The sequence below is a fragment of the Macaca fascicularis genome, chromosome X (assembly GCF_037993035.2).
Source record: "Macaca fascicularis isolate 582-1 chromosome X, T2T-MFA8v1.1".
NCBI classification, from domain to species: Eukaryota; Metazoa; Chordata; class Mammalia; order Primates; family Cercopithecidae; genus Macaca; species Macaca fascicularis.
Window position 1 is genome coordinate 36,310,129 of NC_088395.1, and position 16,476 is coordinate 36,326,604.

The following is a 16,476-nucleotide window of genomic DNA, read 5'->3' on the forward strand; positions in this document are numbered from 1 at the left end:
TTTTTTGCCTCTTGCTGAATTGACCAATTTATCATTATATAGTGACCTTCTTTGTCTCTTCTGATAGTTTTTGTCTTGAAATCTATTTTGTCTGATATAAGTATAGGGACTCCTGCTCATTTTTGGTTTCCATTGGCATGAAAGATTTTTTTCCACCCCTTTATAATTTTAGTCTATGTGTATCTTTATAGGTGAAGTGTGTTTCTTTTCATCATCAAATCATTGAGCATTGTTTTTTATTATCTATTCAGCCACACTGTATGTATTGATTGGAGAGTTTAGTTCATTTACATTCAATATTATTATTGATAAGTAAGTAGTTATCAATTTTGCCATTTTTCTGCTTGTTTTCTGGTTGTTTTTTGGTCTTCTCTTTCTTCTTTCTTTCCTTTCTGTCTTCTTTTAGCGAGGGTGATTTTCTCTGATTCTGTGATTTATTATTTTGCTTTATATTTTTTCTGTATCCATTGCATGTTTTTTGGTTTGAAGTTACCATTAGGCTTGCAAATATTGTCTTATAACCCATTATTTAACTTGATAACAACTTAACACTGCTTGCCTAAACAAACAAGTCAAAAGAAAGCCCTTAAGAACTCTATGTTTTAACTTCATCCCTCCCCATCTTCTGAACTTTTTGTTTCTTTTTATATTGTATAGTACTGTCTATGTCTTGTAATGTTTTTGTAGTTATTGGTTTTAATTGGCTCATCGTTCAGTCTTGATACATTGAAAGTGGGGTTTACACACCACTTACAATGTTATTATACTCTGCATTTTTCTGTGTACTTATTATTACTAATTTGTTTAGTACTATCAGATGATTTTTTCTTGCGCATTAACGTCCTCTTCTTTCTGATTGAATTACTCCTTGTAGCATTTCTTGTAGAACAGGTATGGTGTTAATGAAATCCCTAAGCTTTTGTTTGTCTAATAAACTCTTTATTTCTCCTCCATGTTTGATGGACATTTTTGCTGAATATAGTATTATAGAGCAAAAGGTTTTTTTGTTTTTCTTCCTTTTCCCCTTTATTACTTTAAATATGTCATGCCACTCTGTCCTGGCCTGTAAGGTTTCCACTGAAAAGTCCACTGCCAGATTTATTGGAGCACAATTTTATGTTATTTGTTTCTTTTCTCTTACTGCTTTTAGGATTCTGTCTATATCCTTGATCTTTGGGAGTTTGATTTTTAAATTGCTGGGGGTAAGTCTTCTTTGGGTTAAATTTGTTTGCTGTTCTATAGCCTTCTTATACTTGGATATTAATCTCTATCTCTAGGTTTGGGAAGTTCTCTGTTACTATCCCTTTGAATAATCTTTATACTCGTATCTCTTTCTCTACCTCCTCTCTAACGTCAACAAACCTTAGATTTGCCCTTTTGAGGTTATTCTCTAGGTTTTGTAGACATGCTACTTTTTTTTTTCATTTTTCTTTTGTCTCTGCTGACTGTATATATTCAAATAGCCGATCTTCAAGCTTAGTAATGCTTTCTTTTGCTGATCAATTCTGCTATTAAAGGACTTTGATGCATTTTTTAGTATGCCAATTGCATGTTTCAGCTCCAGAATTCTGCTTGATTCTTTTTAATTATTTTAGTCTTTGTTAAACTTACCCAATAGAATTCTGAATTCCTTCTCCATATTATCTTGAATTTCTTTGAGTTTCCTCAAAACATCTATTTTGAATTATGTGTCTAAATGGTCACCAATCTGTGTTTCTCTGTGATTTGTACTTGGTGATTCATTTAGTTCATTTGGTGAAGTCATGTTTTTCTGAATAGTACTGATGCTTGTATATGTTCTTCAGTGACTGGACATTGAAGAACTCAACATTTATTGTACTATTCTCAGTCTGGGCTTGTTTGTACCCATCCTTCTTGGAGTAGCTTTCCTGATACTCAAAAGGACTTCAATGTCATGTTCCAAGCTGTATCTGCTTTAGGGGGCACCCCACGCCCAGCAATGTTGTGGTTCTTGCAGACTCATAGAGCTGTTGCCTTGATGGTCTTGGATAAAATCCAGAGGAATTTTCTGGATTATCAGGCAGAGACTCTTGTTCTCTTTCTTTACTTTCTCTCAAGCAAATGAAGTCTTGTTCTCTGTTCTGAGACACCTGGAGCTAAGGGTGTAGTGACACAGACACCTCTGTAGTTGCTAGTCTTAGGACTGTGGTGAGCACAGCACTGGGTCTTACCCAAGGCCTGCTGTAACCACTCCCTAGCTACTGCTTATGTTTGCTCAAGGTCCTGGGTCTCTACAATCATCAGGTGGCAAAGCTATCTAGGCTTATTCCCTTCTTTTCAGGGTGGTGAGTTCCCCCAGGTCCCAAGTGTGTCCTGGGGTACTGTTCAACAGCCAGGGACTAAAGTCGGAAACCTTTATAGTCTACCTGGTGTCCTATTGTATTGCAGCTAAGCTGGCACTAAAACCATAAGACACAGTCCTTCCCACTCTTTCCTCCCTTTTCCAAACGCAGAGGAGCCTTACCCTGTGGCCACCACCACAGGCCCACGGTGAGTACTGCCAGACCGCTGATGTTTTTTTAGGCCCGAGGGCTCTTCAGTAAGCTTGTAGTGACTTCTGCATGGACTACGACTTCCCCTTCAGGACTGTGGGTGCCCTTTTGTCCCAGAGCAAGTTGAGAAATGCCATCCAAGAGTCAAGTTCTGGAATTGGGGACTTCAGGAGCCCACTTGGTGCTCTACCCACTGTGGTCATGCTGCTGTCTTAGGTGCAAGACAAAGTTCTCTTTACTGCTTCCTCTGCTTTTCTCAGGTGAAAGTAGTCTTACCCCATAGCCACCACACCTGGAGGTGTGCTGAGTCTCACCTGAATCCAGCAAGTCTCAGAGTCTCATCCAAGTTCCTCAACATTGTACCTGGGTATTGCTGCCGCTTTTTCAGGGCCCAAGGCCTCTTTGGTTAGCAGTTGGTGGATCCTGCCAAGACTAGGACCTTCCTTTCATGGCAGTGGGCTCCCTTCTGGCTCTTGATGTGTCTAGAAGTGGTGTCCAGGAGCTAAGTTCTAGAAAGAAGACCTCACAACTCTGAAAAGTTCCTTATCCTGCTGGGCCTGAACCGGTACTGAAGATGCAAGACAGGGTTCTCCCAACTCTTCCCTCTCTTCTCAGGTGGAGGGAAAGAATCTCCTCTGGAGCCGCAAACTGTGCAGCATGGGGGGGTAGGGAAGAGGTGATGCCAACACTCCTTTATCTCTGCCTATGCTGGTGTCCCAAGAGGTTGCAGCCCCCAAGTCCTCCGGCTCTGAGTCCAGTTCAGCACCAGGACTTGCCTAGGAGTTACCATCCTTGTGGCCTATATTGCCCTTCAAGTTCATCTAGGGTCCAAGAGGACGTTAGTCTGTGGTGTTGAGCCTTGTGCAAACTCAAGTTTTGACCACTGTGATTGGTGATTCCCTTCTGGCTATGCCTGGTTTGTATGTTCCCTCTGTGGCTGGTCATCAGCTGAGTTCGGTCCAGTTTTGTTTTCTATTGTAATAGGGCAGCGTTGAGTTAAGTACTTCACAATTGCTGCAATATCCCTCTCCCCAGGGCACAGAAATGCTCTCTGCCCCACACTGCAACTGCCAAGGCTTAGGGGAGGGATGGTGTCCACAATTTAAGACTGTTTTTCCTACCTCTTCATTGCCTCTTTTAGTGATATGAACTTAAAGCCAGGTACTGTGAGTGTTCACCTCATTTTTGCTTCTTATGAAGGTGTTTCTTTTGTGTAGATATTTGTTAAATTTGTGTCTTTGCTGGGGGATGATCAGTAGAGCCATTTATTCTGCTATATTGCTCCACCCTCGATTCATAAAAAATATATTTTTTTAACATTTTAAGAATATTCACAATTGCATTGAACACAACAGGGAACTCAGAACAATGAATATATATAATAGAATTTAGTATAATGAGTGTGACATTTCAAAATCCATAATAAATATTAGTTCACTCAGTAAATAGAGCTAGATCAATTGGCTGATACTTTGAAATACAGGTAAAATTATCTCTGTATTACATACCACATACCAAAAATGCATAAATAAATAAATACCAAGATTATAAATAACTTGAAGGAAAAATAAGTGAATATATTATCTGATTTTTGTATGATAATTTATTTAAAATAATCCTCACAAGGACAGAAGCCACTAAAACTGTCATTTGGTTAATCACCAATTTATATGTTTAGCACTGTTCTAGGGATTAGAGATGTAGTAGTGAACAAAAGAGCCCAAATCCCTTCTATCATGTCAGATAAATGCTAGTAAAAAGAAGCAAGTCAGCTGCATAGACCTTGGAAATTAATCTAGTCTCTTGAGTAGCAAGTGGAAATTTTTATCACTCACAATACATTCACAAGTTGATTAAATAAAATTTTATTATCTTTATAAGTGGAACCCTTGGTTGCTTATTGAACTGAAAAAATCAATAGAATTATAAACATTATATAAATATATACACACTCACATACACATATAATTTAGCATTTTTTAGTATAGAAAAATACATAAGTATTTTTCTATATTTTTCATATGTTTATTCACCAACTGTTTTATCAATGTTTCCATGCCTGACTCCAGTGATTTCCAATTGAGCTTTCTTCTCTCTTTAATCCCATTGTCAGGACAAACTGTCATCCTTTGTAGTGGTCAGAGAAATAACCATGTTTATGATATCATTGTAAACAGAAAGTTAAGAAATGTGAGAGACAAGCAACTATCATATTCCATAATGTTCAGGGTTATTGTGTAGATAATTCATTTTTGAAGAATTCTTACCTTTTAATGTATTGTCTAAATAGTGCTCTCATTTCCTCTCACCTTCCTCCCTCAGTGTCATCATTTTTGCTACATTTACTATGCCTACATTATAAATATGTGTAACACTTATATTCTGTTACTACTATTCAACCACGTGTAATGTTACCAGGAACTTCCATTTTTACTGCATTTCACTATTAGATGGATAAATACCATAATAATTTTCTTTTTCTTTTTTTTGCTTTTGTTTTATTTTTTCCTTCAAAATTATTATTATTATTGTTATTATTATTTTATATTATACTTTAAGTACTGGGGTACATGTGCAGAATGTGCAGTTTTGTTACATAGGTACACACGTGCCATGGTGGTTTGCTGCACCCATCTACCCATCACCTACATTAGGTATTTCTCCTAACGTCATCCCTCCCCTAGGCTCCCAACCCCTGGCAAGCCCTGGTGTGTGATGTTTCCCTCCCTATGTCCATGTGTTCTCATTGTTCAACTCCCACTTATTTGTGAGAACATGCAGTGTTTGGTTTTCTGTTCATGTGATAGTTTGCTGAGAATGATGGTTTCCAGCTTCATCCATGTCCCTGCGAAGGACATGAACTCATCCTTTTTATGGCTGCATAGTATTCCATGGTATATATGTGCCACATTTTCTTTATCCAGTCCATTATTGATGGACATTTGAGTTGGTTCCAAGTCTTTGCTATTGTGAATAGTGATGCAATAAACGTATGCGTGCATGTGTCTTTATAGTAGACTGATTTATAATCCTTTGAGTATATACCCAGTAATGGGAATGCTGGGTCAAATAGTATTTCTAGTTCTAGATCCCTGAGAAATTGCCACACTGTCTTCCACAATGGTTGAACTAATTTACACTCCTACCAACTGTGTAAGCATTCGTATTTCTCCACATCCTCTCCAGCATCTGTTGTTTCCTGACTTTTTAATTTAATGATTGCCATTCTAACTGGCATGAAATGGTATCTCATTGTGTTTTTGACTTTCATTTCTCTAATGACCAGTGATGATGAGCATTTTTTCATATGACTGTTGGCTGCACAAATGTCTTCTTTTGAGAAGTGTCTGTTCATATCCTTTGCCCACTTTTTGATGGGGTTGTTTTTTTCTTATAAATTTGTTTAAGTTCTTTGTAGATTCTGGATTTTAGACCTTTGTCAGATGAATAGATTGCAAGTATTTTCTCCCATTCTGTAGGTTGCCTGTTCACTCTGATGATAGTCTCTTTTGCTGTGCAGGAAGTTTTTAGTTTAATTAGATCCCAGTTGTCAATTTTGGTTTTTGTTGCATTGCTTTTGATGTTTTAGACATGAAGTCTTTGCCCATGCCTATGTCCAGAATGGTATTGCCCAGGTTTTCTTCGAGGGTTTTTATGTTTTTAGGTTTTATGTTTAAGTCTTTAATCCAACTTCAGTTAATTTTTGTATAAGGTGTAAGGAGGGGGTCCAGTTTCAGTTTTCTGCATATGGCTAGCCAATTTTTCCAACAACATTTGTTAAATAGGGAATCTTTTCCCCATTGCTTGTTTGTGTCAGGTTTGTCGAAGATCAGATGGTTGTAGATGTGTGATATTATTTCCGAGGCCTCTGTTCTGTTCCATTGGTCTACATATCTATTTTGGTACCAGTACCATGCTGTTTTGGTTACTGTAGCCTTATAGTATAGTTTGAAGTCAGGTAACATGATGCCTCCAGCTTTGTTCTTCTTGTCCAGGATTGTCTTGGCTATGTGGACTCTTTTTTGGTTCCATATGAAGTTTAAAGTAGTTGTTTTCAATTCTGTGAAGAAAGTCAGTGGTAGCTTGATGGGGATAGCATTGAATCTTTAAATTACTTTGGGCAGTATGGCCGTTTTCATGATATTTATTCTTCCTATCCTTAAGCATGGAATGTTTTTCCATTTGTTTGTGTCCTCTCTTATTTGCTTGAGCAGTGGTTTGTAGTTCTCCTTGAAGAGGTCCTTCACATCCCTTGTAAGTTGTATTCCTAGGTATTTTATTCTCTTTGTAGCAATTGTGAATGGCAGTTCACTCATGATTTGGCTCTCTGTTTGTCTGTTATTGGTGTATAGGAATGCTGGTTATTTTTGCACATTGATTTTGTATCCTGAGACTTTGCTGAAGTTGCTTATCATCTTAAGATTTTGGGCTGAGATGATGGGGTTTTCTAAGTATGCAATCATGTCATCTGCAAACAGAGACAATTTTCCTTCATCTCTTCCTATTTGAATACCTTTATTTCTTTCTCTTGCCTGATTGCCCTGGCCAGAACTTCCAATACTATGTTGACTTGGAGTGGTGAGAGAGGGCATAATAATTTTATTTTTCTAACCACTTCAAGAATTTCTATTCTCTTAGTTCTCTTTGTAACTATGTTAGTGCGATTTGTATGTGAATAGTATCTTACTAAGTATAAAATTTAGGGTTTTTATATTTCTCTGTACACTGTGCACGGTGCTCCCACTATGTTATGCCTATAAAGTAGCTGTGAAAAACTAAGATAAGCCTGATAACTCCTCCACTGTAAGTGAATTGCTTTGTTTTGTTCTGCACTTTTTTATATTCTCAAAATGAGTGAGGTTTTGAAGGATTTAAAACCTATTCTAAAATATACATTTCTTTGTAAATTTGGTGTAGAAGATATTTTAGGTGCTCATTTAAATTCTGCAATATTGCTTGAAACTGAGATATGAAGATGTTTATTAAAATATTCTATTAACATAGATGCTCTTGTATTACACCTGATATTTTTGTATAATCTTAAACAGAGCATACTTAACATTTAATTATTAAGTATGGTATTTGCTATATGATTATTTTGTAGATTATTTTCATTACATTCTGAAAGTTGTCTCCTCTCTTTAGTTTTTCTAAGAATTTTATTATGAATAATATTGAATATATATATTAATTTGGCAAATTAAATTTATTTAAAAATGTGAATTAACCTTGCATCCTGGCACAAACTCAAATTTTCCATGATAATTAAATTATTTTTATATAACTTACCAGAAAGAATTTGCTGTTATTTTAGTTGATTGTTTTAACTTACTTGAATGATAATTAGTCTGCAATTTTTTCTACCATTTTATTTTCTTTTAATACAGTTAATGCAAACCTTAAACAATTACCTGGAGAACATTCTTTTTTTGGAGACATTGAAAGAGTTTCTGTGTTAGTGACATTTCTTGTTTTTTGAATTTTATAGTATTCACTGATAAGACCATCTAGATTTTTTTCTTTGTCGGATTATTTTAAATAACAAGTTAATTGTTTAATTGTTACAGAATTATTCTTATTTTCCGTTTCTCCTAGAGTGAGATTTTGTAACATATTTTCATGAAATTAATGAGCTTTATCTAAGATTTTAAAAGTATTAGCACAAAATTATTCATAAATTATTGTATCTATTCTATTATATGCAACTTCTGTAATTGATTTCTTTTTATTTTCAATATTTTTTCTTATAGCATCTTCTGTTTTAATTCAGTCTTTCTCCATAGCAGTTTTTTGCTTGATACTGAAAATATTTTACTTAATTTCCAGTTTATTGGTCACTTATATAGAAGTTCTATCAAGTATTATATGCATTACTTTATATCACATTTCATGTGGCTCATAACTATTATATGTGGCTGATCTTATAATGATTTAGAGTTCACATATCTTCATAACTCAGCTACCTTTACAAGCAAGACTATCTATGTCTGCATTAAAGAATATACCACACTGCATTTCAGAAGTGTTTCAAAACAAAATTCGAAAAGCCCTATGTTATGTTTTATGAAGATAGACATGGAAATCTGAAATTACTAGCAAATAGAATCCAGCAATATAGAAAAATAATAAAATATAATCAGGAGATGAAATCTATCTTAGGAGTACAAAGTTGTTTATACATAAATGCCAGTCCATGTAGTACATCATATTAATGAAATAAAAATGAAGAAAAAGGAATATTTCAATGGACACAGTAACAGCAAAATTATGTATCTAGCAAGAGACTTGTATGAAGAATATATAAAAAACACTTACAAGTCAGTGATAAAAAGACAACCCAATTTAAAAATGTGCAAAATAGTTGAATAGACATTTCTAAAAGGAAAATAAGTAAATGACCCAGAAGCACATTAAAAGCTGTTCAGCATAATTAGTAATTTGGGAAATGCAAAGCAAAATCACAGTAAGTTAGCATATGGCACCAACTTCTGTAACTAAAATTTTTAAAAAGTCAAATGTAAAAGCTTCTGCACGGCAATGGATATAATCAACAAAGTAAAGAGACAACCCACAGAAATAGGAGAAAAAATTTGCCAAATATCATCTGATAAGGGATTAATAACCACAATATATAAGGAGCTCAAACAACTCTGTAGGAACAAAAAATTTAATAATCTGATCAAAAAATGGGCAAAAAAATTTGAATAGATATTTCTCAAAAGAAGACATACAAATGGTAAATAGGCACATGAAAAGGTGCTCAACATCATTGATCATCAGAGAAATGCAAATCAAAACTACAGTGAGATATCATTTAACCACAGTTAGAATGGCTTGTATCCAAAAGACGGGCAATAAAAAATGCTGGTGAGGATGTGGAGAAAAGGGAGTCCTTGTACACTGTTGGGGGGAATGTAAATTAGTACAATCACTATGGAGAACAGTTTGGAGGTTCCTCAAAAAACTAAAAATTGAGCTACAGTATAATCCAGGAATCACACTGCTGGGTATATATTCAAAAGAGAGGAAACCAGTATATTGAACAGGTATCTGCACTTAACAGTTTGTTGCAGCACTGTTCACCATAGCTAAGATTTGGAAGCAACCTAAGTGTCCATCAGCAGATGAAGAGATAAAAAAAAATGTGGTACATACACACAATGGGGTACTATTCAGCCATAAAAAAGAACGATATCCTATCATTTACAACAAAATGAATGGAACTGGAAATCATTATGTTAAGTGAAATAAGCCATGCACAGATAAACAAACATTGTATGTTCTCACTTATTTGTGGAATCTAAATATCAGAACAACTGAAGTCATGGACAGAGAGTAGAAGAATGGTTACCACGGACTGGAAAGGGTAGTGGGAGGCTGGGGGAGGTGGGGATAGTTAATGGGTACAAAAAAGAATAGTTAGAAAGAATAAGACCTACTATTTGATAGCACAGCAGGGTGACTATAGTCAATAACAACTGTACTTGTTAAAATGATGTTATCAGATTGTTTGCAACTCAATGGATAAATGCTTGAGGAGATGGATGCCCCATTCTTCATGATGTGCTTATTTCACATTGAATGCCTATATCAAAACATCTCATGTATCCCATAAATATATGCACCTACTATGTAGCCACAGAAATTAAATTTATTAGTTTAAAAAATAAAGACTATAACAAGTGTTGACAAGAATTCATAGAAATCGGAAACCTCATATGTTGCTAGAGGGATTGTAAAATGATGCAACCACTTTGCAAAACTGTTTGACAGTTTCTCAAAATGTTAAAATTAGATTAACTAATGAGAGAGGTTATGCATGCACGGGGGCAGGGAGTATATGGGAAATCTCTGCCCTTTTTGAACAATTCTGCCGTGAATGCAAAACTGCTATAAAAAAAAAAGTCTTTTGAGAAATAGATTAGCAATATGATTCAACAAGTGTACTCATTGGTTTATACTCAAGATAATTGAAAATATATGATTACAAAAAACTTTTACATAAATGTTCACAGCAGCATTTTTCATAATAGCCTAAAATTAGAAACACAAATGTCCATAAAGAAAATGTGGTGTATTCCCAAAGTGGAATGTTATTCAGCAATAAAAAGAAATGAAATATTTATACATGCTGCAACATGAATGAACCTTGAAAATGTTATGCTAAATAAAAGACAACAGAACACAAGAGGGCACATATTTTATAATTGTATTTCTATGAGATGTCCATAATAGACAACTCCATAGTGATGGAAAGTAGATTCATTTATGTCCATGGTATGAGGGAAGAGAGAAATGAGAAGTGACAGTTAATGAGTATCGAGTTTCTTTATGGGTTGATAAAAATATTTTAAAAGCAGATAGTAGTGATGATTGCACAGCTATATGACTATACTAAACAATGAATTGAACAATTGAATTGCATGAAATTTGTGTTATGTGAATTATATCTTAATATAACTTTCATAAAAATGTACTATTATAGTCATGTAACATAAAATTCATGTAACAATTATTGTATTCATAAGTAAATTGACTTATTTTTTCTAAAATTTCTGATTAAATTTTGTGTTTAACAAACACATCTCTAATTCATAATACTATAAAGACCAGTATTTTTATTACTATTTAAATATACCTGAATATCAGAAGTGATATAATGTAAAACTGGATAAAAACATAACTTCCAAATTAAAAGTTTTAAAAATGTGCGGAGCATCACTTGGATTTTCTGTTTTCTGACAAATGACAACTACATTAGAGTGCTGGTTCTCTCTCCAAAAAAAACCACCATTGACCAACACGTCTCAGATGATAATATGAATACTTGGAGATTTTGTTAACATGCTTTTATATGTTACTAGGTGTTGGGTGAGTCCAGAAATTCTGCATTTTCAACAAGCTTCCATTTGATGTAGGTGCTGCTGATTCACTTAGCTCACTTTGGGTAGCAAATCCTTAGAGGGAGTATAGAAAAGAGAGTAGCTTATATCAGAGGAACTATCATAAAAGCAGAGAAAATCCTTGATATATCAAAGCTGTGATAAACTGTGATGAGGGCTTGGCAGCAGCCTTGAGTATAAAAGACAAGACACAGGCGTAGGATCAGAGATTAGAGAAGAGCTTTGAAGTTTTGTCTTTACTTTTTCACAACATCACCTTGGAAGAATCATTGTCATCCTATTCTTACTGAGAGCCTTGTTTGAACATCTACAGCCCATGTCTACCGGTATTCAACAAGTAATAATATCAAAGCAGATTCAAAGTTGTGATGGGTTGAACAAAAATAGGTGCCCTGGTTTCTACCCAGGGAGATAGAGAACTGGAAACTGTTTTCTCCCACCCTTATAACAACAACGAAGGTCAGACCAACAGCAAATTCTCTATTTTTCTTGAACCTTAACATAAAGCTGAGATTGTAGGGCAACAAAGGGTGAGTTGGTTTTTACTGGAAGAAATGAGATGATAGCAATGGTCTACTTGTAGATAGAGATAGACACCATTAAGAATAGTTGAGTTAGGGTGATTGGTATATTGGTAGAGGCCAAGTATACACTATTGAGAGATCATGAAGCTCCTAGTGGCCGCAGTTATAGATTCTGCATCTTCTTGCAGGTGTTTACTCCACAAACTTCACATGTTGCTCACAGAAATGACTAAAGTGAGTCTGGAGAATGTGTACTCCTTAGTACCTAGTGTAGGGGCAGGCAATTCACTCTAACTTCTGTATATCTGTCTTAGTCCATTTAGTGTTGCTATAACAGAATACTACAGATTGGGTAATTTATAAACTATAGAAGTTTATTTGGGGCATGACTCTGGAGGCTGGAAAGTCCAAGATAATTAGGTTGCATTTGATGAGAGCCTTCTTGCTGCATTATTACATTATGGTCAGCATCCCATAGCTAGAGAAGATGATAAAAAGTAAGAGCATGCAAGAAAGAGAGAAAAAGAGGGCCAAACTCCCAACGTAACTAACATACTCCTGAGATAACAGCATTACTCAGTTCATGAAGCCAGAGTTCTCATGATCTAATTACTTCCTAAAAGTCCCACCTGTATTGGTTGGTATTAACCATTGAAATGGCAATGAAATTTGAACATGAGATTCAGAGGGGACATTGAAACCACAGCAATACCTTATAGAACAGATGTGTTCATCTATGTTAATTTAAGGACAACACATACTGTCACCCAAAGGGCTCTGGTGAATACTAATTGCAGTTTCAAAAAAAAAAAAAGGAAAGAAAGAAAGAAAAAGGAAAAAAAAGAAAATAACAAACCACCTCTTGCCCCGAGAAAGGGACTGGAATTCAACATTTCTGTCAAGTAGAAAATCCTAAACAATCTATAAAAAGCTCCTAGAAATACTATATGCATTTATCAAGGTCAGAGGATATATGATCACTATACAATTAAATTATATTTCTATATATTGGCAGTAAACAATTGGAATTTAAAATAAAAATATACCATTTAACATAGAAGAACTAGTTAAGTATCTAATATTAAGTACTTACTATGAGTATGTATAACAAAATAAGTTAGAAATATATATGCTATAAACTACAAAACACTGATGAAAGCAATCGATGAGAACTCAATAGAGAAATACATAGTATGGACATGGCGTTGGAAGACTAAATGTTGTTAGGCTATCAAATTGATCTATAGATTCAATTCAATTCCAGTGAAAATACCATCACATATTCTTATAGATAGATACCAATAAGTTGGCTCTAAAATGTATATATAAAGGCATTGCCATTAAAGTAGCCAAAACAATTTTGAAAAGGTGGAAGAAATTTTGAAACTACCATAATTAAGACTGGGTGGTATTGACAAAAGAATAGATGCATAGATCAAAAGAATAGAATTGAGAAACAAGGAATATATCTACACAAATATAATCAACTGGGTGTTTTTGCTTACAAAAGTGCAAAAGCAATTAAATCAAGTAAGGCTAGTGTTTTCAATAGATAGTACTTGAATAATTGGAGGTGCATATGTAAAAAAATTAGCATTGACTTGTACCTCACACTTTGTACTAAAATTATCTCAAAGTAGATCATAGATCTAAATATAAACCCACACAACTTTTATATACATGCGTATATATACACATATATACATGTATATACATATCTATATGTTCAAATGAATCTCACGTTCAAATTTCATTGCCATTTCAATGGTTAATACCAACCAATACAGGTGGGACTTTTAGGAAGTAATTAGATCATGAGAACTCTGGCTTCATGAACTGAGTAATGCTGTTATCTCAGGAGTATGTTAGTTACGTTGGGAGTTTGGCCCTCTTTTTCTCTCTTTCTTGCATGCTCTTACTTTTTATCATCTTCTCTAGCTATGGGATGCCGACCATATGTATTGGACTTTACCATATTAAAATTTCTGCTTTGTGAAAGACACTATTAAGGAATGAAAAGACAAGCTACAGACTGGGGGAAAATATTTTTGAATATTATATTCCACAAATTTATTGCATGTAGAATACATAAAGAACTCTCCAAACTCAACAACAAGAAAATAAACAACCAAATTTGAAAAGTAGTCAAAATTTCTGAAAAGATACATCACCGAAAAAGATAGATAGAAAAAAGGCATATATAAGTTGCTCATTACCATTACTATATAATCCAGAAATCTCTTTTCCAGCTATTTCACCAAAATACATTAGAATTACCAAACATTGTATGTTCTCACTCATAAGTGGGAGCTAAGCTATGAGGATGCAAAGGCATAAGAATGATACAATGGACTTTGGGGACTCCTGGGAAAAGGGTGAGAAGGGAGTGAGAGATAAAAGGCTACAAATTGGGTTCGGTGAATACTACTTGGGTTCTGGGTGCAACAAAATCTCACAAGTCACCACTAAAGAACTTCCTCATGTAATCAAATACCACCAACTCCCCCCAAAACCTATGGAAATAAAAAAAAATTTTTTTAAAGAATTGCTGATCACAGTAAGCCCTACATGAGATACTTCATAGTGGATTTTCATAATTGCCTCTAAACTGAAGACAAACCAAATGCCCTTCAATTGATGAATGGATACCTCATCTCTGTGACATCCATGAAATACAGCACTATTCAACAATGAAAACAGCAACAACTATTGATTCACACAACGGGTGCATCTTAAATGAATTTCACTAAGTAAAAGAAGCCAAAACAACAAGACCCCCACAAGACTACATATTGATATTGTGTGATTCAAGTTTTATGGCATTTTGGTAAAGGTGAAGATATTGAGATTAAAAACACATCAGTGTTTGCCAGGTGCTAACAGATGAGGGTAGGGATTGGCTACAACAGTGCAGCCCCTTGGAATTTGGGGGGTGATCACACTTTTCTATATGGAAATGTGATGGCAGGTACATGAAAATGTATTCCTCAAGTTCCTATAAGTGTGTACCACAAAGAGTGAATGCTAGTGTAAGTAATTTTATAAAATCAACCAAGATATGTAAGTAAGGACAAAATGCAGGCTGTGACAAATGAATATAGCTGGGTTACAAATGTTGGACAACCTCATTGATGGTAATGAAAAAGAAATGAGCTTATTTAATTGTAAAGAAATATGACTGTATAGTCTAAGACTAAAGTAAAGAACTATACAAACACACCTTCCTCTAGTTTTTCACAGGGGTATGGCTTTGCAATTCTGAAAGCACTGTATATACATCCTAGGGTTTAACCAATACATAAAAATATTTTAGATAATGAGATTGAGATTTTTCACTGTTGACAAAATAAGGTGGGGCGGGTATCATAATGAATTCTGTGGTCCTGAGTTGTGATTGTTGGAGTTGGAAATAACAGGATAACAATTAGTTGTTGCTGTATTGTTATGTATTCATTGACTTCTGATTGGGGGATTTTTTTTTTTAATTCGTTGCTTTCCTGTTATGGATTTGATTTTCCTGCAACAGGATGTTAAGCTCCTTCAAGGCAATTTCTGTCCCTCCTCTAATGTCTGTACAAGACAAGGATGTGCTATCTGGTGGATACAGTCTATCTACTGCTAACTGACTATCAATGTAAAAGGCTAGTAAATTACCTTTATCCGATCAAAAGTTATCATTGCTTCCAGTCCATAGAAAAATAAATATTAACTACAAAAGTGAAATATTTGGCTTTTATTGATAGCTATGGGTAGCAAATATACATTCAGAGAAGCACATTTTACTTAGCTAAGAGAGTATATCTTATATTCTCACTACACACATATACACAAAATAGTGACTATGTGAAGTGATGAAGATGTTAATTAGCTTGATTTTGGGAATCACTGCACAAGGTATACTTATATCAGAACATAATTTATGTTCTAAATACATATACTCTTTATTTGTCAATTATACATCAAAGTTGGACAAAAAAGAGAAGCATATGTAGGTTATCATTATTCAGCTAACTGGCAATGTGTATTTAAAATCATTAATTTGATTACATTGAATCTTATATCAAAAATGTTATTTATAAGTTTCTATCAGGAAATAATACTTTGAAAAATACAGAGGTTGTTTGCTATGCATTAGTTGAAAATCCTTAGTGATCTGTGTTTGCTAGACTGATTTTGTGATGATATGCTATAGAAATCCTATAGAAATGTTCAATGCTTCTCAGATGAAAAAGTACTGGAAATTGTCTGTGAAGTGTCCAGGACATCTGTGATTCAAGAGAAAATTAAGTCTTCCAATTCCAGGTGTAAGGAAATCCCGGTTTTGAAGCTAATATACATGTCATGGGTGTATCATGTCATGGTTTTTCTACTTCACAGAAAACGGGAGTAGAGAGATTTGAGGGAATTTATAAAGATCACCATTTGCCCCTTGTTTTCAGATAAGAAATTGTCTCACACCATAAAGAATCTAGGCTATTTGGAAACTTATTGAAAAAGAAAATGTCACATTCAACATAGCAATTATTTCCACTGTTT

The 16,476-nt window shown here is 34.6% G+C and overlaps 1 protein-coding gene across 1 annotated transcript in view; it reads left to right on the top strand.

The window, feature by feature from the left end:
• CFAP47 (cilia and flagella associated protein 47) overlaps positions 1–16,476 on the top strand; it is a 429,680-nt gene that overhangs the window by 173,818 nt on the left and 239,386 nt on the right. The gene's annotated exons all lie outside the window — the stretch shown is intronic.